The sequence below is a fragment of the Xenopus tropicalis genome, chromosome 3 (assembly GCF_000004195.4).
Source record: "Xenopus tropicalis strain Nigerian chromosome 3, UCB_Xtro_10.0, whole genome shotgun sequence".
In the NCBI taxonomy this organism is placed as follows: Eukaryota; Metazoa; Chordata; class Amphibia; order Anura; family Pipidae; genus Xenopus; species Xenopus tropicalis.
In genome coordinates, this window is record NC_030679.2 from 136,617,052 (window position 1) to 136,643,827 (window position 26,776).

The 26,776-nt window shown below is 42.9% G+C and overlaps 1 protein-coding gene across 1 annotated transcript in view; it reads right to left on the reverse strand.

The window, feature by feature from the left end:
• LOC101733452 (cytokine receptor common subunit beta) overlaps positions 1-22,131 on the reverse strand; it is a 57,271-nt gene extending 35,140 nt beyond the window's left edge. Inside the window, exon 1 of the mRNA XM_012953012.3 lies at positions 21,090-22,131. The gene's annotated coding sequence lies outside the window, so the exon portion shown is untranslated. The remainder of the gene's footprint in view (positions 1-21,089) is intronic.
• Between the last annotated feature and the right edge of the window lie 4,645 nt (positions 22,132-26,776).

Sequence of the window (26,776 nt, forward strand, 5' to 3'; positions counted from 1 at the left end):
AGCCGTTTGCACATGGATAGAAAACTGGCTACAGGATCGGGTACAGAGGGTGGTTGTTAATGGCACATTCTCTACTTGGAGTAAGGTTCTCAGTGGGGTCCCTCAGGGTTCTGTACTGGGTCCACTTTTGTTTAATTTGTTCATAAATGACTTAGGGGAGGGTATTATGAGTAATGTATCAGTGTTTGCAGATGACACAAAACTCTGCAGACCAGTCAATTCTATCCAGGATGTGACATCCCTGCAGCAGGATCTTGACCAACTGGCAATCTGGGCAGCTAAGTGGCAGATGAGATTTAATGTGGATAAATGTAAGGTCATGCACCTGGGATGTAAAAACATGCAAGCCCCGCATACCCTTAATGGGACTGCACTAGGCAAATCCATAATGGAGAAGGACCTTGGAGTCCTTGTAGATAATAAACTTGGCTGTAGCAAGCAATGCCAGGCAGCAGCTGCAAGGGCAAACAAGGTTTTGAGCTGTATTAAAAGGGGTATAGATTCACGGGAGGAGGGGGTTATTCTTCCCCTTTACAGAGCGCTGGTAAGGCCCCATCTAGAATATGCTGTTCAGTTTTGGTCTCCAGTGCTCAAACGGGACATTACTGAGTTAGAGAGGGTCCAGAGAAGGGCAACTAAGCTGGTAAAGGGTATGGAAAGTCTCAGTTATGAAGAAAGACTGGCCAAGTTGGGTCTGTTTACACTGGAGAAGAGGTGCTTAAGAGGTGACATGATAACTATGTATAAATATATAAAGGGATCATATAATAACCTTTCTAATGTTTTATTTACCAGTAGGTCCTTCCAACGGACACGAGGGCACCCACTCCGTTTAGAAGAAGGGAGGTTCCATTTTAACATTCGGAAAGGATTTTTTACAGTGAGAGCTGTGAGGTTGTGGAATTCCCTCCCCGAATCAGTCGTGCTGGCTGATACATTATATAACTTTAAGAAGGGGCTGGATGGATTCTTAGCAAGTGAGGGAATACAGGGTTATGGGAGATAGCTCTTAGTACAAGTGAGGGAATACAGGGGTAGGGGGGATAGCTCTCAGTACAAGTGAGGGAATACAGGGGTAGGGGGGATAGCTCTCAGTACAAGTGAGGGAATACAGGGGTAGGGGAGATAGCTCTCAGTACAAGTGAGGGAATACAGGGGTATGGGAGATAGCTCTCAGTACAAGTGAGGGAATACAGGGGTATGGGAGATAGCTCTTAGTACAAGTGAGGGAATACAGGGGTAGGGGGATAGCTCTCAGTACAAGTGAGGGAATACAGGGGTAGGGGGGATAGCTCTCAGTACAAGTGAGGGAATACAGGGGTAGGGGGGATAGCTCTCAGTACAAGTGAGGGAATACAGGGGTAGGGGGGATAGCTCTCAGTACAAGTGAGGGAATACAGGGGTATGGGAGATAGCTCTCAGTACAAGTGAGGGAATACAGGGGTAGGGGAGATAGCTCTCAGTACAAGTGAGGGAATACAGGGGTATGGGAGATAGCTCTCAGTACAAGTGAGGGAATACAGGGGTAGGGGGGATAGCTCTCAGTACAAGTGAGGGAATACAGGGGTAGGGGGGATAGCTCTCAGTACAAGTGAGGGAATACAGGGGTAGGGGGGATAGCTCTCAGTACAAGTGAGGGAATACAGGGGTAGGGGGGATAGCTCTCAGTACAAGTGAGGGAATACAGGGGTATGGGAGATAGCTCTCAGTACAAGTGAGGGAATACAGGGGTAGGGGGATAGCTCTCAGTACAAGTGAGGGAATACAGGGGTAGGGGGGATAGCTCTCAGTACAAGTGAGGGAATACAGGGGTATGGGAGATAGCTCTCAGTACAAGTGAGGGAATACAGGGGTATGGGAGATAGCTCTCAGTACAAGTGAGGGAATACAGGGGTAGGGGAGATAGCTCTCAGTACAAGTGAGGGAATACAGGGGTAGGGGGGATAGCTCTCAGTACAAGTGAGGGAATACAGGGGTAGGGGGGATAGCTCTCAGTACAAGTGAGGGAATACAGGGGTATGGGAGATAGCTCTCAGTACAAGTGAGGGAATACAGGGGTATGGGAGATAGCTCTCAGTACAAGTGAGGGAATACAGGGGTAGGGGAGATAGCTCTCAGTACAAGTGAGGGAATACAGGGGTAGGGGAGATAGCTCTCAGTACAAGTGAGGGAATACAGGGGTAGGGGAGATAGCTCTCAGTACAAGTGAGGGAATACAGGGGTAAGGGGGATAGCTCTCAGTACAAGTGAGGGAATACAGGGGTAGGGGGATAGCTCTCAGTACAAGTGAGGGAATACAGGGGTAGGGGGGATAGCTCTCAGTACAAGTGAGGGAATACAGGGGTAGGGGAGATAACTCTCAGTACAAGTGAGGGAATACAGGGGTAGGGGAGATAACTCTCAGTACAAGTGAGGGAATACAGGGGTAGGGGAGATAGCTCTCAGTACAAGTGAGGAATACAGGGGTAGGGGAGATAACTCTCAGTACAAGTGAGGGAATACAGGGGTAGGGGAGATAACTCTCAGTACAAGTGAGGGAATACAGGGGTAGGGGAGATAGCTCTCAGTACAAGTGAGGGAATACAGGGGTAGGGGAGATAGCTCTCAGTACAAGTGAGGGAATACAGGGGTAGGGAGATAGCTCTCAGTACAAGTGAGGGAATACAGGGGTAGGGGAGATAGCTCTCAGTACAAGTGAGGGAATACAGGGGTAGGGGAGATAGCTCTCAGTACAAGTGAGGGAATACAGGGGTAGGGGAGATAGCTCTCAGTACAAGTGAGGGAATACAGGGGTAGGGGAGATAGCTCTCAGTACAAGTGAGGGAATACAGGGGTAGGGGGGATAGCTCTCAGTACAAGTGAGGGAATACAGGGGTATGGGAGGTAGCTCTCAGTACAAGTGAGGGAATACAGGGGTAGGGGAGATAGCTCTCAGTACAAGTGAGGGAATACAGGGGTAGGGGAGATAGCTCTCAGTACAAGTGAGGGAATACAGGGGTAGGGGAGATAGCTCTCAGTACAAGTGAGGGAATACAGGGGTATGGGAGGTAGCTCTCAGTACAAGTGAGGGAATACAGGGGTAGGGGAGATAGCTCTCAGTACAAGTGAGGGAATACAGGGGTAGGGGAGATAGCTCTCAGTACAAGTGAGGGAATACAGGGATAGGGGAGATAGCTCTCAGTACAAGTGAGGGAATACAGGGGTATGGGGGATAGCTCTCAGTACAAGTGAGGGAATACAGGGGTAGGGGAGATAGCTCTCAGTACAAGTGAGGGAATACAGGGGTATGGGAGATAGCTCTCAGTACAAGTGAGGGAATACAGGGGTATGGGAGATAGCTCTCAGTACAAGTTAGGGAATACAGGGGTAGGGGAGATAGCTCTTAGTACAAGTTGATCCAGGGACTGGGCCGATTGCCATCTTGGAGTCAGGAAGGAATTTTTTCCCCTCTGTGGCAAATTAGAGAGGCTTCAGATGGGGTTTTTTGCCTTCCTCTGGATTAACTAGTAGTTAGGCAGGTTATATATAGGCATTATGGTTGAACTTGATGGATGTATGTCTTTTTTCAACCCAACTTACTATGTTACTATGTTACTAAATGGGGGGAAATGGGAGCCAAATGATGGTTTGGGTTCAGTGCTTCTAACACTATCAATTGGGTGCTAATTGAGATTCTATTAGATAATGGAGCCCAACTTGGAGCTGCTTCAGCTGTTCTGCTTTGTTGGGAATTAAACAAGGCACAAACTGCTGTGGTCAGAAACGATCAGCCGCTCGATCGGATTAATGTTCTCATGCCAGAGCTTTTGCAGAAGGCTGGGCTATTGCTATGAAGATAACTTGAATAAATCTTGAAATAATTACATTTTTAAGTCAAGGGATAAAGATTTGCTCCTCTCTGTTCCAGGCTTGTAAGCTCCGCTCGTGTAAGTCTTCCTCGCTGTGCCCGCACCAGTCACTTTAAATAACACCATGATTGTCACTAATGAACTTATTATTAGAATAATGCAGGCTGCGTGCTGACTAGGATACCATAAATGGATTTACATAAGCAGGGAAATGTTATGTATACTAGCACTTATACAAATCTATTACATGGAGTCGCCTGATGAAGTTCCATCTTGATGATGGCGCGGATATGGATAGAGATTGGATAGGTTTATGGTATACATATAGATTTATACATTAGTTATACTGATAGAACTCAAAGATAATCCAATTGTGAACAAAAACTAAACTATATCAGACTTTAGGTTTGTTTGGAATTTTATAATATGAAACACATTTATTGCACTGTTCTTATATGACTCTACGGTGGCCATTTGCAGACACCCCAGTACAAGAGCACCCCCTTAGGGCTCATCAGTGTCAGACTGGGGTGCCAAGGACCCACTAGAAAACCTTAGGTCCACTCTCCCCTTCTCTGTTCACTTATTTTTTTAGTCTCTTAATTGATTCTTTTATGCTATTATCTTTCATTAACTCTATTCATGGAGAATTCTATTCCGGTTCAATTTCCTTTGTGCAGTGCAGGATGCAAAGCTGAAGAAACATGGTGGACTGAGCACTTTGCTCCTGCCCTGCACATTGTAAATGGCTGCTTATATCTATTACAATGACTGAAATCTATTCCCAGATAAATGCGTCTGTATATATATAGACCTTGTTCTACTTGTTTTAATTCCCAGGAGACTAATTAAATAGGCTTTCTAGGCATGAATAGACTTGGACTTGCTGCCACGCCCATACAGAGCCCACTTTTTAATTTTATTTACTGTGATCTTGGGGTACTGCAAATGCTTCTTGTTCAGATCCATGGAATGTAAGTGTAAGAGGGTAAATGTGGCTGATGTAGCTGAGGAGGGGGATAAAGGATCTGTGCAATAGCACCGAAATGAGGTTTTACTTCCCCTTTAACCGGAGACAACACCTACTGGATATAACACATAAGGTGCTGCATCACCCGAGAGTTGAGAAATGAGCTGAAATTTTAGTTGATGAAGCATGTGTTCTCCCTGATCAGCAGGGACGGGCAGAGAATCTTTTCCCATAAGGCATATTTATTAGTACAAGGCATGGGTACAACCCGATGACTGACAGGTTTAAGAAGAGGTAAACAAAACAGGAGACTTCTTCCCAACAGACTGGAGTGTAGGACCTACAACTTATCTAATATCTGATATTATTTCAAAGGAAAGGAATAGGCTGTGGGCTGTAGGTACAGGTAATGAGCCTGTTATCCAGAATGCTCGGGACCTGGGGTTTTCCAGATAAGGGATCTTTCCGTAATTTCTATCTCCATAACTTAAGTTTGTTAAAAATAATTTAAATATTAAATAAACCCAATAGGGCTGTTCTGCCCCCAATAAGGGGTAATTATATCTTAGTTGGGATCAAGTACAGGTACTGTTTTATTATTACAGAGAAAAGGGAATCATTTAACCATTAAATAAACCCAATAGGGCTGTTCTGCCCCCAATAAGGGGTAATTATATCTTAGTTGGGATCAAGTACAGGTACTGTTTTATTATTACAGAGAAAAGGGAATCATTTAACCATTAAATAAACCCAATAGGGCTGTTCTGCCCCAATAAGGGGTAATTATATCTTAGTTGGGATCAAGTACAGGTACTGTTTTATTATTACAGAGAAAAGGGAATCATTTAACCATTAAATAAACCCAATAGGGCTGTTCTGCCCCCAATAAGGGGTAATTATATCTTAGTTGGGATCAAGTACAGGTACTGTTTTATTATTACAGAGAAAAGGGAATCATTTAACCATTAAATAAACCCAATAGGGCTGTTCTGCCCCCAATAAGGGGTAATTATATCTTAGTTGGGATCAAGTACAGGTACTGTTTTATTTTTACAGAGAAAAAGGAAACAATTTAAAAACAATCTGAATTATTTGATTGAAATGAATCTAAATAAACTATTTTCATAAAAATATACTTTTTTTAGTATGTGCCATTGGGTAATCCTAAATAGAAAACTGCCATTTTAAGTACTAGGATTCACATAGGATTCACAGTGCACACAAACAAGCCAAGGCACACATACATGCTAGGCCCCATCAGCCAATGAATGGAGTTCTGTCTTTTACACCCACACTACTTCCTGTTACAGTTAGAGCTGCATTATTTCCTGTCAGGTGATCTCTGAGGGGACACTCAGTAGTGATGTGCGGGTCTAGAAATTCTAAACCCGCACCCAACCCTAACCCACCCTCCTCCATTTATAGACCTGCGCCCGCCCCGCAATGATGTCACAAAAGGGGCAGGGCTTTCTGGGTGCACGCCTATATATATAGAGATGCTGAAAGAGTGCTGCCAGCAGTGTCAGGTTCCACTTGCAACCCACGTGTGATGTCGGCAGGTTAACCCACGGGCATTGGGCCGGCCCATGCATTACTAGCACACGGACCTTCACAAAATGGTGGCCCAAGGTATAAGATATAAACGACCAATATTTGATGATATATATATCTTCCATTTCCTGACGTATATATTCCAATTCGGTAAGTCTTTAATAGGCCACTTTATATGATATAAACTCAGAACTCCATGTTTGATAGGATATACTCCCAGCCCAGATGGGTCATTTTTTTTTGTAGATCGTCTTCTTTGTAAGATTTCTAATGTGGTTAATTTGGGGAAATAATCTATAATGAATGCTTTTGATGAGCACCATATAATATTATGACATGAAGAGCTCTTTTAAGTGCAAATAATTCAATTATCTCCCCTTCAGCAAAGGAAGCTGCAGTTCCATAATCAGCTGCCTTCTGGGGTACGTAAAGGGAACTGTGTGCATTTAAACTACACGCTTAACACTGACGGTTCAATATAATCAGTATAGAAATGTTAAATTGGCCTTTATCACTATATATATGGAATCTCCCGTGCCTGAGACATGGCTTTCATGATAAAATAATGAGGCTTCTCAACCAATGCTGAGAGAGTCAGAAAGGAAACTGTCAAATCCAAAGCAAAGGGCAATGTCACCTTTAGATTAAGTTTTTGGTACAGGTATGGGACCTGGTATCCAGAATGCTCAGGACCTGGGGTTTTCCAGATTAGGGGTCTTTCCATAATTTGGTTCTCCATAACTTAAGTCTGCTAAAAATCATTTAAATATTTAATAAACCCAATAGGGCTGTTCTGCCCCCAATAAGGGGTAATTATATCTTAGTTGGGATCAAGTACAGGTACTGTTTTATTATTACAGAGAAAAGGGAATCATTTAACCATGAAATAAACCCAATAGGGCTGTTCTGCCCCCAATAAGGATTAATTATATCTTAGTTGGGATCAATTACAGGTACTGTTTTATTATTACAGAGAAAAGGGAATCATTTAACCATTAAATAAACCCAATAGGGCTGTTCTGCCCCCAATAAGGATTAATTATATCTTAGTTGGGATCAAGTACAGGTACTGTTTTATTATTACAGAGAAAAGGGAATCATTTAACCATTAAATAAACCCAATAGGGCTGTTCTGCCCCCAATAAGGATTAATTATATCTTAGTTGGGATCAATTACAGGTACTGTTTTATTATTACAGAGAAAAGGGAATCATTTAACCATTAAATAAACCCAATAGGGCTGTTCTGCCCCCAATAAGGGGTAATTATAGGGCCAAACGATCGAATTACAACGGGCAATGGCAAAGTCGGTTCGGGGACAGCATCAACCAGCCGATGCGGTCCCCGATCCGACCAGATTTTCTAACCTGCCCGATCGAGATCTGCCTGATTTCAGGCCAGATCTCGGTCGGGCAGGTCTGTCGGGAGTGCCCATACATGGGCCGATTAGCTGCCGAATCGGTCCAAGGGACCGATATCGGCAGCTACTATCGGCCCGTGTATGGGGTCCTTTAGTTGGGATCAAGTACAGGTACTGTTTTATTATTACAGAGAAAAGGGAATCATTTCACCATTAAATAAACCCAATAGGGCTGTTCTGCCCCAATAAGGGGTAATTATATCTTAGTTGGGATCAAGTACAGGTACTGTTTTATTATTACAGAGAAAAGGGAATAATTTAACCATTAAATGAACCCAATAGGGCTGTTCTGCCCCAATAAGGGGTAATTATATCTTAGTTGGGATCAAGTACAGGTACTGTTTTATTATTACAGAGAAAAAGGAATCATTTAGTCTATGGGAGATGGACTTTCTGTAATTCGAAACTTGCTGGATAACAGGTTTCCGGATAAGGGATCCCATACACCTATAATTTTTGGTGTTACTGTTCCTTTAACTAAACTCTCATACACATATATTCTCATCCAGCTTTATTCCATTTCCTTAACCTTTTCCCTGCTTCCGTCTGTTTGTTCGCTAAATCTACCAAAAGAGAAAATGTTATGCGAGCCGGAATAAAATATGATTATTTATATACATTAACACATGTTCTGCAGCTCTCGTTTCCCCTTCACATGCAGCTGTAAAAGAGAAAATGGCATTTCATTATGGGAACAGTTAAAAAGTCCCATTAATATTTCATTACCAAAGTCTGCCATGCAAATTTATTCAGCCTCTGAAATATGAATTGGCGCTTAACATTTTTATGAAGTGCGCTTCCTCATTTGCAGTCTTAATATAGAGAAGATCATTCTAAGTTTCCTTTTTTTTTAATACTGACACATTACTTTTGTACTTTTTTTTTAATAAAACAGTACCTGTACTTGATCCCAACTAAGATATAATTACCCCTTATTGGGGGCAGAACAGCCCTATTGGGTTTATTTAATGGTTAAATGATTCCCTTTTCTCTGTAATAATAAAACAGTACCTGTACTTGATCCCAACTAAGATATAATTACCCCTTATTGGGGGCAGAACAGCCCTATTGGGTTTATTTAATGGTTAAATGATTCCCTTTTCTCTGTAATAATAAAACAGTACCTGTACTTGATCCCAACTAAGATATAATTACCCCTTATTGGGGCAGAACAGCCCTATTGGGTTTATTTAATGGTTAAATGATTCCCTTTTCTCTGTAATAATAAAACAGTACCTGTACTTGATCCCAACTAAGATATAATTACCCCTTATTGGGGCAGAACAGCCCTATTGGGTTTATTTCATGGTTAAATGATTCCCTTTTCTCTGTAATAATAAAACAGTACCTGTACTTGATCCCAACTAAGATATAATTACCCCTTATTGGGGGCAGAACAGCCCTATTGGGTTTATTTCATGGTTAAATGATTCCCTTTTCTCTGTAATAATAAAACAGTACCTGTACTTGATCCCAACTAAGATATAATTACCCCTTATTGGGGCAGAACAGCCCTATTGGGTTTAATTAATGTTTAAATGATTTTTAGTAGATTTAAGGTGCAGTGATCCAAATTACGGAGAGACCCTTTATCCAGAAAACCCCTTATCCTGAGCCTTCTGGGTTACAGGTCCCGTACCTGTATAAGCAGCGCTGCCTAGGGCAGTAGTTCTTGGCCATTTTTGCATCAAACTCTAATATTATTATGTCAAAATATAGGGCTCAATAATTAAAAATATCTCCACTAAAATTAGATATCCCCTTAACCATAAAAATGTTCAGCCTGGAGCAGATTGTATTGCATTAGGGACCCCTAGTCCTTCTCCCTAAAGTTTCTTTTGAGCCCTATATAAGAATTTTGGGTCCCCAGATGTTGTTTAAGTAGAACCCCCAGCATGTATCAGTTTTGATAATAGATAATACGTTAGTCCAGCAACATTCGGAACCAAGGTGTGGGGAGTCCAAGCCTCCTCCAATCAAGACAGATACATTTTAATACAACAATAGGATGGAGGTATTATACAAGAACTTCATACCGTAAGTATCTTGCATTCCTGGACAGTGGTGGTACTAACTTGGACCTATTATGCTATTTCAATCGCAATTCCCAAGGCTAGAGACCATTTCTGCTGTTGGCCTTTCTACTGTGACCTTGGACTTTGGGGACAGCCCTTTGTTCCCAGGGACATTTGGCATGTCTAGCATCAGGTCAGTAGGTGCAAGAGGGATGAAGGAAGCCAACGAGACTTGAGGTCAGAGCATTGACCTTCCCACCCTCCAAACGGCCAATCCCCCACTAAAATTCAGATCCCAAGGTTAAAGTCTCTCTGTACCTTCATGTTGGTTTTGTAAAGCAGTTACACTGCATCTTTGTGACTGATGGGACCCACTTCCTTCCTTCATATCTCTTTTTGTATCTCTTCATTGTTAAGAAGACAGAGCAGACTCCAAGGAATGGAGGTACCCTTTGTGGTTTGTTTGCCAGGCAAATCCCATGCAATACGATGGGTTCTCTTAAACTGATTGTCAGAGGTTCCCCATACCAAGCGCATATTCAGCTGGACAATAGGGGTTACTCCCCATAGGACCCAAACAACTACAGACATAAGGAAATAAGTTGCAGTCACTCACAGCAAGTAGAAGAAAACCCCTCTGTTCCCTCACCCCACCCTCGTGGCCATAGTGATCCAACTACTAAACACAAAATGGCGAAATGTGTCTTTTCTACTAGGCTCTAATTCACCACGTTGTTATGTTTCAGGCCCCTGTATAAACCAGCTCTGACTCTTACAGCTTTCTATGAATTATTAAACTGCATTTAGCCCCTCCGGACAGTCTTTCTCTCGCCTGTTGCCCTACAATTTATTGCTATAACCATATATGTGTATGAATTGCGACACACATTTCCCTTGTGGTTCTGCCAGAAATAAGATGCTAGGTTTTTTTTTTTAAATTAGGAGCTAATCAGAAGCGGGCAGGCAAGGGACTCATTGGTGGAAAGTACTGTGGGCAGGGGTGATACAACATGAAAGGGTTGGGGAGCAACACAAGCATGAAAAAGCTCCTGGGGTGCCAAATAAGGGTTATAAATGGCTATTCAGTAGCCCCAAAGCTAAAACAACTACCTGTTTGATCCTGCAAACACTTGGACAGTGGGCAAATATCCGGATTTGTCAGACACTGCAATTGGTCTTATGGAGAGAAAAATCTTGACGTGTATGGCCAGCTTTAGGGAGGGCCCCTCGGCATCAAGTTCTATGTGGTTATAATGTGGTGCCCACACACCAGAGACAGTGAATGAGGTCTCCATTTCAAATCACAGTGGTTAGAGACACATCCCGTATCTCAGCATTGAGCTGCATTGGCCTAAACTGTGCTCTAAGTGATTCCCCAAATCCCTTCGCAATCCTCACTAATTTAATCAGACCCTATGAAAGCCATTTGTAGGCAGTCATTTATTGTCCATCTTATATATCCAATTGGATTTGTTAGAACCTATTAGTATATTACAACATAATTTACTTTGTGTACTCTATATGTAGGGCTAGTAAATCTGGTTTACAGATCAACTCATCTGAACTGCCATCTTAGCCTAACTTTTGGTTATGGAACTGCTACCATTAACTTAAATACTTATAGAGTTAATGACATTCTAATAAATATTACTTGCCCTTTAGTTTGCATTGTAATGCACGGCTAGTTTGCAGGGGAAGCTGAGACTGGACAAATGGAAGAAAAACTGCCTATTTTTCACAGTCCCCGTGGCGACTCTTATCCCATAATGCGATTTCCTGAGCTTCCTTTGGTTCCACTCTGTCTGCTCTACTAGTTTAACAGTAATTCACATGCCATAATTCAGTTTCCTTTGTTTCCTTGGGTCCAGCTCTGCCTGCTACACTGCTTTATAGTTAATTTACATCCCATAATTCAGTTTGCCGAGTTTTCTCCGCCACTTTCTATACTATTTTGCTATTTCAGGTTCTTTAGTATTATTTCCCTGTTTCTTTTAGTTTAAATCTGTGATTTTAATGAGTGATCTTGCCTGCCAACCTGTTCAGTAACATATTGGGTCATTTACATCCACACGATCAGTTAAGAAAGAGCAATTTCCAGGGCAACCACCATGTTTTTTCACCCACAATGCATCATGCTTACCCTCATTTAGTTTAACATGACTTCAGTAGGCTGCTAAATGTAATACCCAGTGCTACATCTCTCACATTGCTTCTTCTGATCTTGCCCATTCCAACACCTTGTGTCTCAACCTCTTCTCCTAGATTGTAAGCTCTTTTGGGCAGGGCCTCTTCACCTCTTGTATCAGTTATTGGTTGCTTTCCTTTCTGTGGGCCCCTTACCGGTTGATGATATGGAGGCAGTGTGAAAGAGGTATTTTAATATTTCAATAACATATTGAAATATATCACCCAGTAGCCTCTCAAAACAACTCAACTCACAAGCTACTATTGGAGAAGGGAGAACTGGGCACCAAATACATTTTTATTCATTAAATGGTCTAATTGTTTTTTAAACCTTTTTACTTCCTTCTCCTTCTTAACATGAATGAATAAAGTCTTAACTGGGCCAACACACTCGCACATAGATTAATGCACTGGTTGAACAAAGCTGGGCAAACATGGGAGGTTGCCAAAGGAGCAGTGGTTGGTGGTCAAATAAGCAGATCTTTACCCAACTAGGTCATCTACTCGCTGGGCCAGATTGGGATGGTATGATTCTCAATCTATGGAGACCCATTAGGAAAGAACCCCATCCAAGGCGTGCCATGGTGGCCGGGCGCCCTAGGTAACCACTTTATACCCAACCCTGTCACTATGGTGACCAGCAGTGGCGTGGGTAAGAGATGGGGTAGTAGGAAGCAGAGGTAACTGCCTAGCCCCCACCTACCTACCTTCTACCTACCCATAGTTCCCAATACATTCCTCATTCAACAGATTTGCTGAGCTTTTCAATAGATATACAGGCTACCAGAAAGCCAACAAGCTGGATAAAGACTCAGCTGGCCCATGTATGGCACCACTTTATGGCACCACCTTAATCCCATTTAAGATTTAGGGGGTCATAAACTATGAAACTACATTTTACTATAGGGAGTTTCTGCAGAGACCTGTGGTTACCCCAAAGAATACAACTCTAACTCTGTATGGTGTATTCCCACCTAGGCAACCCCCTTGTACCCCAGTAACCTGCCCCCAAAGCTTCAAAGCGCAGCCATTCCCTGGGACAGAAGTGCTTTGTTGATGGGCAATAAGGGGCACACTCTTACATTTCTACCTGGGGGAAAAGTAAGATATCATTTACTAGCCTGCAATCAAATGTCTGATTGGTCTCTGTAAGTCACTAACCCGCCTGTCTGCTGTGAGCATTTTACTGCTGTTCCTATGGTGGACTTTATAAATATAACCTGTGTATTTTTTAATGCTATTACTTTGAAACAGGAGCTCAGAGAAGAGAAGAATTCCAAGCGATGAGAGATCAAGAAGTTATCCTTGTGTATGTTCTAATGTTCCCATTGGCACCAGGTTGGTACTGCAATACACACTCATACCCAAGGATAGATAGACTGAGCACTTGATACAAATAAGGATGGGGTGACCTCAGTGGCGAAACTAGCTATACAGCAGACCCCGCGGTCATGGAGGGCCCAGGCAACAGGAGGGCATGGACCTTAGGGTCTACTATATTACAGTCCCTCCTCCCCGCCCCTCTCCTACCGTTTATTTTGAAATACCGGCATAGTGCGTTGCGGGCCGGTAGGGGACCAGGACAGGAGGGGGGGGCAAGAGAGGAGGGACTGCTCGCGCCTGGCCCCTTAGAAGATTTGTTTGTAGGGGGGCCGGTGCAACCAATTCTGTACATACAAATTTGGCCCTGATTTAACTCAACATAAATCATGGATAAGTTCATATTCATCTTGCTAAATTCCTCCTAGAGCACGTAAAGCAATCAGTTCACCCCAAATTGTATCCAGGCTGATGGATCAGGTAGGGCCAATATTTGCTGCTTTGGGTCTCGGCGTGCTTCTACCACTCCGCCCACAGCCATTTTCATTAGAACAAAGACTACAAGAGAGTGTGACCCTATTGGCTTCGGGTCACATAGATAACCAAGTTGACCAGCAAGGCCCTATTTATGTATCTAAATCCAGTAAGGAGACAGCTATACTTGGCCATAAAGCATTCTAAGTCAGGCAAAGCAGGAAAGTATTCTGGTGTATTTTTTTGCTTATTCTTTTGCTCCACTGGTGGCCGATGGTCACTACTCAACATCAGCAGCTCAGAATTCAACAAGTGACTCTGAACATTACTGCCTGCACCATTCCCCACTGATTATCTCCTATGAAGCCGTCTTAAGGTTTCTATATGGTACAGGCCTTACCTGTCTGCCCGCATTGTTGCTCCACCCAGTCATACAGGGACATGGCCAGGACATGTTACTATCATACATCACATTTGTCAATTTAATTAAGCGGAGGAGCGTAACTGCCTCAGGGACATGTGCAGGGGAACATCATTGTATCTCAGTCATTATCTGATAAGCTTTCCAGCAGTACATCTATTATTCATATCTGTGTGTTTGCCCTGCGTCATCAGAGTTCATAGAGTTCATACAGGCACAATTATCACAGAACAGTACAGAGTAACATACGGCACTATAGGTATAAGCAGAAACAGTAAGTTGCCTCAGGGTTCATACACTGCCCAGTTGCAGTTGGTAAACCCTTTAACTAGGCCAATGGAAAAGGGACTGGACTGAAGGAACCACAGAGTAGAACACAGTAGGAGAAGAGGAGCACAAAAGCCATGCAGATGGGGGAACCTGAATTTATAAATACATACTGTACTTTCCCAACTTCTCCACTTCTTTGTGAAATCTAATGGGCTTTACAGCCCTTGTTATCTGCCAAAACGAATGTAGCAATGCAACAGTGTGTTGAACTTGACCTTTCCTATGGGTGATACAGATACTGATTCCCTGTAAATAATATAAAAGGTGCCCATCATTGCCAGCCATGGCTTCTGTAGACAAAGTGTAAGCAGGTTGCGGCCCGGAAGGTGCGACGCGAGAGGACCAGGATGGGGGCAGGAGAGAAGGGGCTGTTCGCGCCAGGCCCCCTTAGAAGATTTGTTTGTAGTTATGCCACTGGGTGACCTTTATTTCTGTACGTACAAATTTGGCCCGATTCAACTCAACATAAATAGGTTCATGGATAGGTTCATATTTGTCTTCCTCTCAGAGCAGGGGTCTATTACTGGAAACAGGAGCTCAGAGAAGAGAAGAAGAGAAGAATCCCAAGAGATGAGAGATCAAGAAGTTGATTTTAGCTTTGTGTGTGTTCTAATGTTCCCATTGGCGCCAGGTTGGTACGGCAATACACACTCATACCCAAGCATAGATAGATCGAGCACTTGATATAAATAAGGATGGGGTGACCTCAGTGGTGAAACTAGCTATACAGCAGACCCCAAGGTCGTGGGGGGCCCATGTGACAGGGGGGCCTGGAACTTAGGGTCTACTGTATTGCAGTCCCTCCTCCCCGCCCCTCTCCTACCTTTTATTATTAAATACTGGCATGGTGTGTTGCGGGCCAGTAGGGGACCAGGACAGGAGGGGGGGGCAGGAGAGGAGGGACTGCTCGCGCCTGGCCCCTTAGAAGATTTGTTTGTAGGGGGGCCGGTGCGACCAATTCTGTACATACAAATTTGGCCCTGATTTAACTCAGCATAAATCATGGATAGGTTCATATTCGTGTTGCTAAATTCCTCCTAGAGCATGTCAAGCATTCAGTTCACCCTAAATTGTATCCAGGCTGATGGGTCAGGTAGGGCCAATATTTGCTGCTTTGGGTCTTGGTGTGCTTTTCCACTCCGCCCACAACCATTTTCATTAGAATAAAGACTACAAGAGAGTGTGACCCTATTGGCTTTGGGTCACATAGATAACCAAGTTGACCAGCAAGGCCCTATTTATGTATCTAAATCCAGTAAGGAGACAGCTATACGTCAGGCTAATCAGGAAAGTATTCTGGTGTATTCCTTTTGCTGATTCTTTAGTAAAGCATTCACTCTAAATTGTATCCAGACTAATGGATCAGGTAGGGATCAGGTAGGGATCAGGTAGGGACAATATTTGCTGGGTCTCGGTGCACTTCTTCTACTCCACCTACAACCATTTTTTGTTAAAACAAAGACTACAGATACTGATCTCCTGTAAAGAATATAAAAGGTGCCCATCATTGTAAGTATAAGCAGGGTAGCCCTTTTGGGTATTTTCCCCATATATCCGATCCCTGCTCCTACCTTTAATTTGCCCCTATGTTTCATCCTACCCCCATAAACTATAGTAACCCATGGACCATATTTACTTTTTGTGGGGGGAGGGGGGGGAGCTTCCAGTAGAAGGCTTTCCATTGGTTTATATATCAATATTTATAAGGCGGTCTCCTTTGGGGAGAGCCAAGTCTCCCTAAACCTTCATTACTCTTCATCTATGTCTCAATATTTTATAAGACGATGGTGAAACCTTTTCAGTCTTTATCTTAAAGTTCCATGGACAGAAAATGGCAAAACTCTACAAAATTACAAAACTTCCCTTCTTTTAATGCACCCTTCCTGTACTCTCCTGTACTCTACATGTACTGTAGTTTCAAGGGGAACTAATGCCGACAGCCTTGTGAATGAACCCGACCTCCCCATCAGGTCTGTGTGACTGGCTCTCAAAGATGTCTCCTACGCTTCTCCTACGCTTCTCCTATGTCTCACCTATGCTTCTCCTACGCTTCTCCTATGCTTCTACGCTTCTCCTACGCTTCTCCTATGCTTCTCCTATGCTTCTCCTACGCTCCTCCTATGCTTCTCCTACGCTCCTCCTATGCTTCTCCTACACTTCTCCTACGCTTCTCCTATGCTTCTACGCTTCTCCTACGCTTCTCCTATGCTTCTCCTATGCTTCTCCTACGCTTCTCCTATGCTTCTCCTATGCTTCTACGCTTCTCCTACGCTTCTCCTACACTTCACCTATGCTTCTCCTATGCTTCTTCTACGCTTCACCTACGCTTCCTCCAGACACATTTCCTATCAAAATGAACTTCTATGTTTCTCTTCCCATTTCTTAAAAAAGATCCACTTTTCATGAAAATTATAATTAAAAAGGGGAAGGAAAGGCAAGCGTTGTTGAATCAGCGGGGAGTACACAGTTTTTAGGCAACCCCCGCCCCCCAGCAGCCTCTTCCCCTCTTGTATCAGCTTTGTACGTACATCTGTATGTTCAGTATATACACCCACTTATTGTACAGTGCTGCGGAATATGTTGTTGTTTTATAAATACATTAATAATAAGAAGAATATTAATAGATTTCTGTATAGCCAAAGACGATCATAAAAGTCAGGGGGTTATCTCAACTGTGCCCATTAATCTATTTAAAGGGGTAGTAGGTCCCCTTGTTTAGTGACTGAATGGGGCTTTTTGTCTATTGTTTTAACCATAAAAAAAAGCAATTGAAGTGACTCCATATTTCCAACTTTTCAGTTTAGCAGTTTAGTTTATAATTAATCCTTACTGGAGGCAAAAAGCCTATTGGGTTTATTCAATATTTAAATGATTTTTAGCAGACGGAAGGTATGGAGATCCAAATTATGGAAAGATCCCTCATCCGGAAAACCCCAGGTCCCAAGCATTCTGGATTCCAGGTCCCATAATTGTAGTAGTAATCAAAGATTAGCAGAAAGACCAGACCAACAAACAGAAGGGAGGAACACAGCAGGCGAAACAACATAGTCATCCCATATGTTGCTGGAACATCAGAAAAACTTTCAATAAACATCACATTCCTGTGTTATTCAAACCCAGCAACACCCTGAGACAAAAGCTGGTGCACCCTAAAGACCCTGCACCCAAGCACATGAAAAGTAATGTGGTCTATACTGTCCAGTGTAGTGAAGAGTGCTCTGACTTATACATTGGGGAGACAAAACAACCTCTCTGTAAGAGAATGGCCAGACATAGGCGGGCAAACTCCTCAGGACAAGACTCAGCAGTCTATCTACACCTCAAGGAAAAAGGTCACTCTTTTGAGGACAGTAACGTGCATATTTTGGGCCGAGAGGACAGACGGTTTGAAAAAGGGGTGAAAGAGGCCATTTAGGCCAGCCTGAAAAAACCATCCCTGAACAGAGGAGGGGGCTGCGACACCACTTGTCATCAACATACAATGCCGCTTTGACATCCTTACCCCGGCGGTTTCACAACAGTTCACACTTCTAGTATGTACTTTGAAGGATTAAAACCTCAATAAGAATCATGGTACCATTGTGACTGGATCACACTTTCTTACACCTGTCAGTTTCAGCCAACACCTAACTGAATAAGTTCAATGGAACTGTGACTGTACTACCATCAAGGTTTTAAATACCGGGGAAGTCCCTACCAGTCATTTAAACTGAAGAAGCCACTCAGATGAGGGGTGAAACGTTTTCAAGAAAAACTCAGAAAAGTCCAGTTGTTTTAGACTTAATTTCTACTAGATAGCATTTACACAGAAAACTTTCCCTCTACCCACAAACAAGAGGTTCATGCATTAGGCCCAAGCATTCATACAAGCCCGTGAGTTTGTTGTTAGAGCCAAAAGACAAAACTTATTACATTTTATATTTAATATTACAAGAGTAAACAGTGCATATAAAAAGAAAATACAAAAAGAGACATACACATACTAAACAGTAAATAAGAGGGAATAAAACACAGAGAAACCCTATGTACGTTACCAAGTAATTCCTTTATGTCCCCCTGAGGCAAGAGTTGGAAACCTGGGCACACACCCCAACAGAATTGGAACCTCAGGTATGAGCTGTAGTTACTGGGTCTGTGGCCCTTTTATCCCCTGTTAGGCCCCTCCCTCATTACCATATGCATGAGGGGGGAGTGCCCAGGAACTTGTCACATGACCCCCTGTAGAGAGCTGCAATTCTCAGGCCAGTTTCTGTCATATAATATTGTGATGAAAATATGGGCTTGCTGTAATCCATATGTGGGAGATCAGAATGCTACCATACATGAGGGGTGTCTCCTGTTCCAGCCCCCCCCCCCAGAATCTATCCCTCCTAACTGGTAGGTATAGGCTGTCCCTGTTTGGTATCATTGGGAAGCATGTGACCTCCTCATAACCAATATGTGATTTATGAGGATGTGAACCCTAAAGCAAAGGAGATATGGATCCCTTTTTATGATCCATATTTTTCTCATAGCTGCTCCCCCCTGCAGTTCTTAGGTCCATAGCCCACTTTCTTTCATCAACAGATCAAAAAAACCAATTGCTTCAGTTTCACTGCCCAAATGGTCTGGCTCCAAATTGTCTTCTAACCCAGACAAGTCACCTTCCCACAGTCCCTTGTGGCATATTTAATTAGGGGTCTCTTGTGGACCCAAAGCCAAATGTTGCCAGGTACTGTTTTATTATTACAGAGAAAAGGGAATCATTTAACCATTAAATAAACCCAATAGGGCTGTTCTGCCCCAATAAGGGGTAATTATATCTTAGTTGGGATCAAGTACAGGTACTGTTTTATTATTACAGAGAAAAGGGAATCATTTAACCATTAAATAAACCCAATAGGGCTGTTTTGCCCTCAATAAGGGGTAATTATATCTTAGTTGGGATCAAGTACAGGCACTGTTTTATTATTACAGAGAAAAGGAAATCATTTAACCATTACATAAACCCAATAGGGCTGTTCTGCCCCCAATAAGGGGTAATTATATCCTAGTTGGGATCAAGTACAGGTACTGTTTTATTATTACAGAGAAAAGGAAATCATTTAACCATTAAATAAACCCAATAGGGCTGTTCTGCCCCCAATAAGGGGTAATTATATCTTAGTTGGGATCAAGTACAGGTACTGTTTTATTATTACAGAGAAAAGGAAATCATTTAACCATTAAATAAACCCAATAGGGCTGTTCTGCCCCAATAAGGGGTAATTATATCTTAGTTGGGATCAAGTACAGGTACTGTTTTATTATTACAGAGAAAAGGGAATCATTTAACCATTAAATAAACCCAATAGGGCTGTTCTGCCCCCAATAAGGGGTAATTATATCTTAGTTGGGATCAAGTACAGGTACTGTTTTATTATTACAGAGAAAAGGAAATCATTTAACCATGAAATAAACCCAATAGGGCTGTTCTGCCCCAATAAGGGGTAATTATATCTTAGTTGGGATCAAGTACAGGTACTGTTTTATTATTACAGAGAAAAAGGACACAATTAAACATTTTTTTAAAATTTTAATTAAAAAGGAGTCTATGGGAGAAGGCCTTTCTTTAATTTGGAACTTTCTGGATAACAGATTCCATGCCTGTATTAGTAGTATTTATTAAAATCATATCTACGTGTATGAATTAATTATTAATGAAGAAATAAAATAAAATAGAAATAATTGCTTTTCCGAACTCTCTTCCCTGAATAACTGATTTTAACAGATCAGACATGAGAAGACCTTTGGGGGTTAACTGTATCTGGAGAGGGCTGTTTCCACTTGAACTTTCACTTTTTTGTGTGTAATTATGTAATTTGATTAGCATTCACTGTTGATGACACCTGATTAAATCTGACCTTTTTCCCCATCTCTGTCTCTCTACAATGTAGGATGTAAATTGCACAGAAGTGCAATTTTGGTCCAATCTTTGTATTTTTTCAGCCCTGATTTTTTTGTTGGCCTGAATTTAGAACTCTACCATTCACTGGGGGGGGGGGGGGGAGAAGGTCAAACAAAATGACTTAAAAATACGGATGAAAATTGCAACAATTTTCCTGCTTCTAAATTAGACTGATTAGCTGCCCGGTGTGAATAAGCTTTCAGCCAATTGTATCCCAAATTTGTCCCATAATCAGCGTGTAATAAGCCCCGTCCTATTAACTGCCTTAGTGACATGGCACAGGTGTGCGTATCCGCGTGACAGGCCACGGATCCCCAAGCTTATTTACTTGTGAGCCACACTCAGATGTAAAAAGTGTTGGGGAGCCACACAAGCATGAAAAGGGTCCTTTGGGGGCCAAATAAGGGCTGTGATTGGCTACAGTATTTGGTAGCCCCATGTGGGCTGCTGGCCTGCAGGAGTCTCTGCTTGGGGTAAAACTGTGTCTTTGTGCTTCTAACCAAAGCAGGAATGAAATGGGCACCTACTTGGGGGCCACTGGGAGCAAGATCAAAGGGGGTGAGGAGCAACATGTTACCCACGAGGAACTGGTTGGGGATCCCTGGTATAGGCTATAAATAAAATCCTTACCTTTACAGATCTGTCAGTCCCTGGGCAAAGGGATCAGTCTCTGCCATGCTTTTCCAATCCCATTCTGGACACACAGTGCAGTCGAGGAGGCACCAATATATCCAATCCCAGGGGCAGTCGAGGAGGCACCAATATATCCAATCCCGGGGGCAGTCGAGGAGGCACCAATATATCCAATCCCAGGGGCAGTCGAGGAGGCACCAATATATCCAATCCCGGGGGCAGTTGAGGAGGCACCAATATATCCAATCCCGGGGGCAGTCGAGGAGGCACCAATATATCCAATCCCGGGGGCAGTCGAGGAGGCACCAATATATCCAATCCCGGGGGCAGTTGAGGAGGCACTAATATATCCAATCCCAGGGGCAGTTGAGGAGGGACTAATATATTCAGTCCCGGGGCAGTTGAGGAGGCACCAATATATCCAATCCCGGGGGCAGTCGAGGAGGCACCAATATATTCAGTCCTGGGGCAGTTAAGGAGGCACCAATAAATTCAGTCCTGGGGCAGTTGAGGAGGCACTTATATATCCAATCCCGGAGCAGTTGAGGAGGCACTAATATATTCAGTCCTGGGGCAGTTAAGGAGGCACCAATATATTCAGTCCCGGGGCAGTTAAGGAGGCACCAATATATTCAGTCACGGGGCAGTTAAGGAGGCACCAATATATTCAGTCCCGGGGCAGTTAAGGAGGCACCAATATATTCAGTCCCGGGGCAGTTAAGGAGGCACCAATATATTTAGTCCTGGGGGCAGTTGAGGAGGCACTAATATATCCAATCCTGGGGCAGTTGAGGAGGCACTAATATATCCAATCCCGGGGGCAGTTGAGGAGGCACTAATATATCCAATCCCGGGGCAGTTAAGGAGGCACCAATATATCCAATCCCGGGGCAGTTAAGGAGGCACCAATATATCCAATCCCGTGGCAGTTGTAGATAAGGAACATCTCCCTTATTATCTAATAGGTTTTCAAACAGCAGAAACAAGTTGTAGTCATCAAACTGCTGTGACGGGAACTTGCTAAAGGAAACCTAAGCTCCGCCCATATCCCGTTTCATACTGATAACAAATATTATGATGGTTTGTGGCAAAGGAGTACAAGAGCTCCCAGCGGGTATTGGCCTGACTCACATCTGCAGACAATAAATAATTATTTAAATAATTTGTCATTATTCATCCTACATGTTTATTGTAAAACTTCAATAAAATGTTTTAAAAGAGACAATAAATAATAATCCGCGCTGATTTCTATTCAGTATTGGTTTAAATACTTACAGGCACCCCCTCCCAAAAGCTGTGCTTTTTGTTATTTGATTTTTTTTTTGCATTATAAAATTCTGTAATTGCTATTAATGTAGGTTGAAATTGTATGTTGTTTTATTATGCACAATACTGTTTTGGGGCGGAGTTCCCCTTTAATTAATAATGTGTACTTTATCTAGTCTTTTGTCTATTATCTTATCTATTAGTCTTTTGCTAAGTAGCTATTATCAATAGCTTAGGGAGGAGCTGTGATCTTATATAATAAATAATAAAGCTTACAGGTATGGGACTCTATAACAATATTATCCTCCCTTATTTATATAGCACTGATACATTCTGCAGCCCTTTACAGAGATTACACATAATTTACATTACTGTACCAGTAGAGCTTACAATCTAAATCCCTATCACATTCACTAGTAGAGATGTAGCGAACTGTTCGCCGGCGAACTAATTTGTGCGAACATCGGGTGTTCGCAAGTTCGGAAATTCAGGAACTTTTCGCAATGTTCTCAATTTGCCCGCGTTTTTTTTTCCGCTGCGTTTTTTCGCTGCGTTTTTTCTCTGCCTAAAAACGCCGCACAAGCCACACATGGCGTTTTTCAGCCTAGTACTGGTGTAAGCAAATCCCGTTTCCATGGTGCTAATAGTGCGAAATAGCAAAAAACGCAGCGTATTTCCGCTAGGTCTGCCAGCTGCCTTTGCGGTTTTGCGCAACGCTGTGTCAACAAAGTATTTTTCAGAGAAATTTTTGCCCTTGATCCCCCTCCTGCATGCCCCTGTCCAGGTCGTGGCACCCTTTAAACAACTTTAAAATCAGTTTTCTGGCCAGAAATGGCTTTTCTAGGTTTTAAAGTTCGCCTTCCCATTGAAATCTATGGGGTTCACAAAATTCGCAAATGTTCAAACTTTTTGACGTAAGTTCGCGAACGGGTTCGCGAACTTTTTTTTTGAGGTTCGCTACATCCCTATTCACTAGTATCAGTTCTACCAGAAGCTAATGGACCTGCCTATATGTATATGGAGTGTGGGAGAAGTCAGAGAACCCCGAGGAAACGCATTTATAAATGGGGAGAATTGATCTAGAACCTTCCCCAGTTTATATGACGGCAAGGATAGCCACTGGACCACAGGCCCTAGTTTGCTTAAAGAAAAACTATACCCCTAGAATGAATACTTAACCAACAGACAATATATTTTTATAGAGACCTTCATTGTTTGGGGGTATAGTTTACTTTTAAATCAACAGTTCTTTATTTCTGACGAATTGGCTGCTCTTCCATAACAACACAGTGGCCTTAGGAACAGGGTTACATGGAGCAAATCTTCCCTTTCTACATAGAAAATGCGGGCGGAGGAAAGCAGATCTGCTGTCATGCACTCCTTGCTGTAGTTCCATTGGCAGGCATGGCGTCTGCCTGTGTGGAGCTATAGAGAGCGAATTTATTGGAAGGGGGAACACAAATGTATGTATTTTCGCACTGATATCTGATCGGTGTAGCTGAGCAGCTATTGGCGGATGATCCCCTCTGTGTGCCCCTGGCCTAAAGGGGAACTAAAGAAATAATCACTTGGAAAATGTTAGGCACTCCCCAGTGATTATTATCACTTACCTAACACCCAGGATCCTCTTCTGCTTTTTCCATCCTCTCCTTGTTCTGGTCAGGTGTGTATGCGCAGTAGAGTGAAAATCAAACGCCGAAAATTTTACTGTACTGCACATTTGCCTGCCCAGGACCAAGAAAAGAAGAGAAAGAAAACTGCATCAACTAAGCTCCTGCAATGCCCCTCAGAACCCACAGAACCCCTCAGTGACTTCTAATATCCTTATCATTTACAGTAGGGGGTACATTATCCCTTATAATACATGAGTGATACTCAGAGTTCCCTGTATAACTCAGCCTGCAGCCTTGTGCCTTTATATGGGCACAGAACCCCTCAGTGACTTCTAATATCCTTATCATTTACAGTAGGGGGTACATTATCCCTTATAATACATGAGTGATACTCAGAGTTCCCTGTATAACTCAGCCTGCAGCCTTGTGCCTTTATATGGGCACAGAACCCCTCAGTGACTGCTAATATCCTTATCATTTACAGTAGGGGGTACATTATCCCTTATAATACATGAGTGATACTCAGAGTTCCCTGTATAACTCAGCCTGCAGCCTTGTGCCTTTATATGGGCACAGAACCCCTCAGTGACTGCTAATATCCTTTTATTTTGAATCGGTTTTGGTTATTTATTAACAGTTTCACCATTAATATCTAACAATATAAACAGAACAGGTTGGGTGGTGTGATACACACAGTCGTACAGTGCTCATTGGTTTCATTATCAGGAATAGACTGAAGCATGGTGGAAGCAATTCCGGACATCAGATTGAGCAAATTAACTTAGGATGTAATTGAGCCTGAAAATTGCATTTTTGCTGCGAACGAACAAAACTCATTGCAAAATGGCACCGTCACAATCACAGGGAACTTACTGTGCTTTCATTGTACACTTGCATCATACAAGCAGATTTCCTGGCAGTGTCAAACTTCCCGAAATGACCCAAAGAAACGAACGCAAGTGTCAGCTGGGACCCTTCACTGCAATCCGTGTTGTTAAATACAAATAGCTCTGCTTGCCCTATAGGCTATTGGCCCTCAGACAGAGCAAAGTGGCTATAATGTCATCAATGCCTCTCCCCAAGCTGAGCCTCAGGGTCACAATTGAACTCCCTTATTAACTACAGGATTGTGTTTGGTGCTGGGAAATAGCCATGCTGGCATTTGGTATCTGTCCGCGCACTTCAGCATCTTTATTGTGTTTGATTTGTGCACCCTGGTTTGGTTTCATAGTCCTTCGGGCTTGACCCCAGGCCAAGACTAAAGCCGGCCATACACGGGCAGATCCGCTCGCTTGGCGACATCTACCTACGGGTGGCGATATCGGGGAGGCATGTAGGTGAATTCGATCGTTTGGCCCTGGAGCCAAACGATCGAATTCTGCATGCGGCAATGGGGCAGTCGGTTTGGGGACTGCATCAACGAGCCGATGCGGCCCCCGATCCGACAGGATTTTCTAACCTGGCCAGATATCGGTCGGCCAGTCCACTCGTTTCTGCTCCTACACGGGCCGATAAGCTGCCGAGTCGGTCCAAGGGACCGATATCGGCAGCTTCTATTGGCCCGTGTATGGGGACCTTAACGCGGACTCTGCCAAGGCAAAGGGGAGTCCAATGACCTGGGGGGGCTCACCCTAGCTTCGGAGAAGGTGGTTCTACCCGCCCATGCTGATCGTTGGCAGATGCCTTGGACACATGAACACTGGAGCCCATGCCTTGGGGTAGCACTCACTAGCAATGATTCAATATCATCTCTCTCTCTCTACAGGCTTTGGAGGACTTTTGTATGTGTTTTTTCAAAAGCAGAGAAATGAGGCCGGCATTCCCCTAGTATTAAATGGCAATCGTCAATCATATGAAAAAACTAGCTCTGGGGCTAAATAAAACCTAAATGCCATCTAAAATGCTCTAGTGCACACCATGTAGAATTGGCTTTAAGGTGGCTGAAGAAGTGTCTGGCAGGACAATGCATAGAGAGCCAGCTAGGCTACTCCTGGGCAAGAGAACCTCCATCCCATCAAGAATAATATAGCAGCGTATCATGTAGAATTAAAAAATCCTTGATTTGGTACATTCTTACAATAAATAGCATCTTCAGGAATAGCCTCAAATATACCACAATGCAACCCACTGCCTTATGGGACATTAGTTAGCTCATAGACAAGTTTTTCTCTTGGTTTGCTTCTCGCTAACCAATATCTTCTTTCTCGCACACACTGCAGAAGTGAATGGTAAAAGCCTAAAGTTTTAAAAAAAAACTATACCCCCAGAATAAATACTTAACCAAAAGATTTTATGTATATGTATGTATATTTTTATTAAAATTATTTATTTAGATGGAGCAGGGCTTTACATATGAGCTTGTTTATATTATTTTAATATATATTTTTACAGAGACCTGAGGTTTGCAGGCCTCACCACATACAGACGTAGCCTCGCTCATGACTCTTCATCTTGTACATTGTCAGTGAATTATAGTTTCTTTGTGAATATGAGACTGCAAGCAATGTTTTCCAGCCAAATAGGATCCTGGAGTTATAAGTAGCCAAAGAAATGGAGAATTTCAAGGAATTAATGGCTTTACATAAGCAATGGGCAACCTCCTAGTCCTAAAGAATGACATTTAGATTTGTGGATAGTTTAAATTTTTTCTGCTCTGTGCTCCCCCCCACCACCCACCTTGGCCCCCTCTGATGCAAAAAATCTAAGCACGTATGGGCGAGGGGGTAACACTAGTGGCTGGAACACCCCTGGGAACAAAGTACGTGGAGGAATCCCATGCAAGCCTAGGGAAACATGCAAACTCCA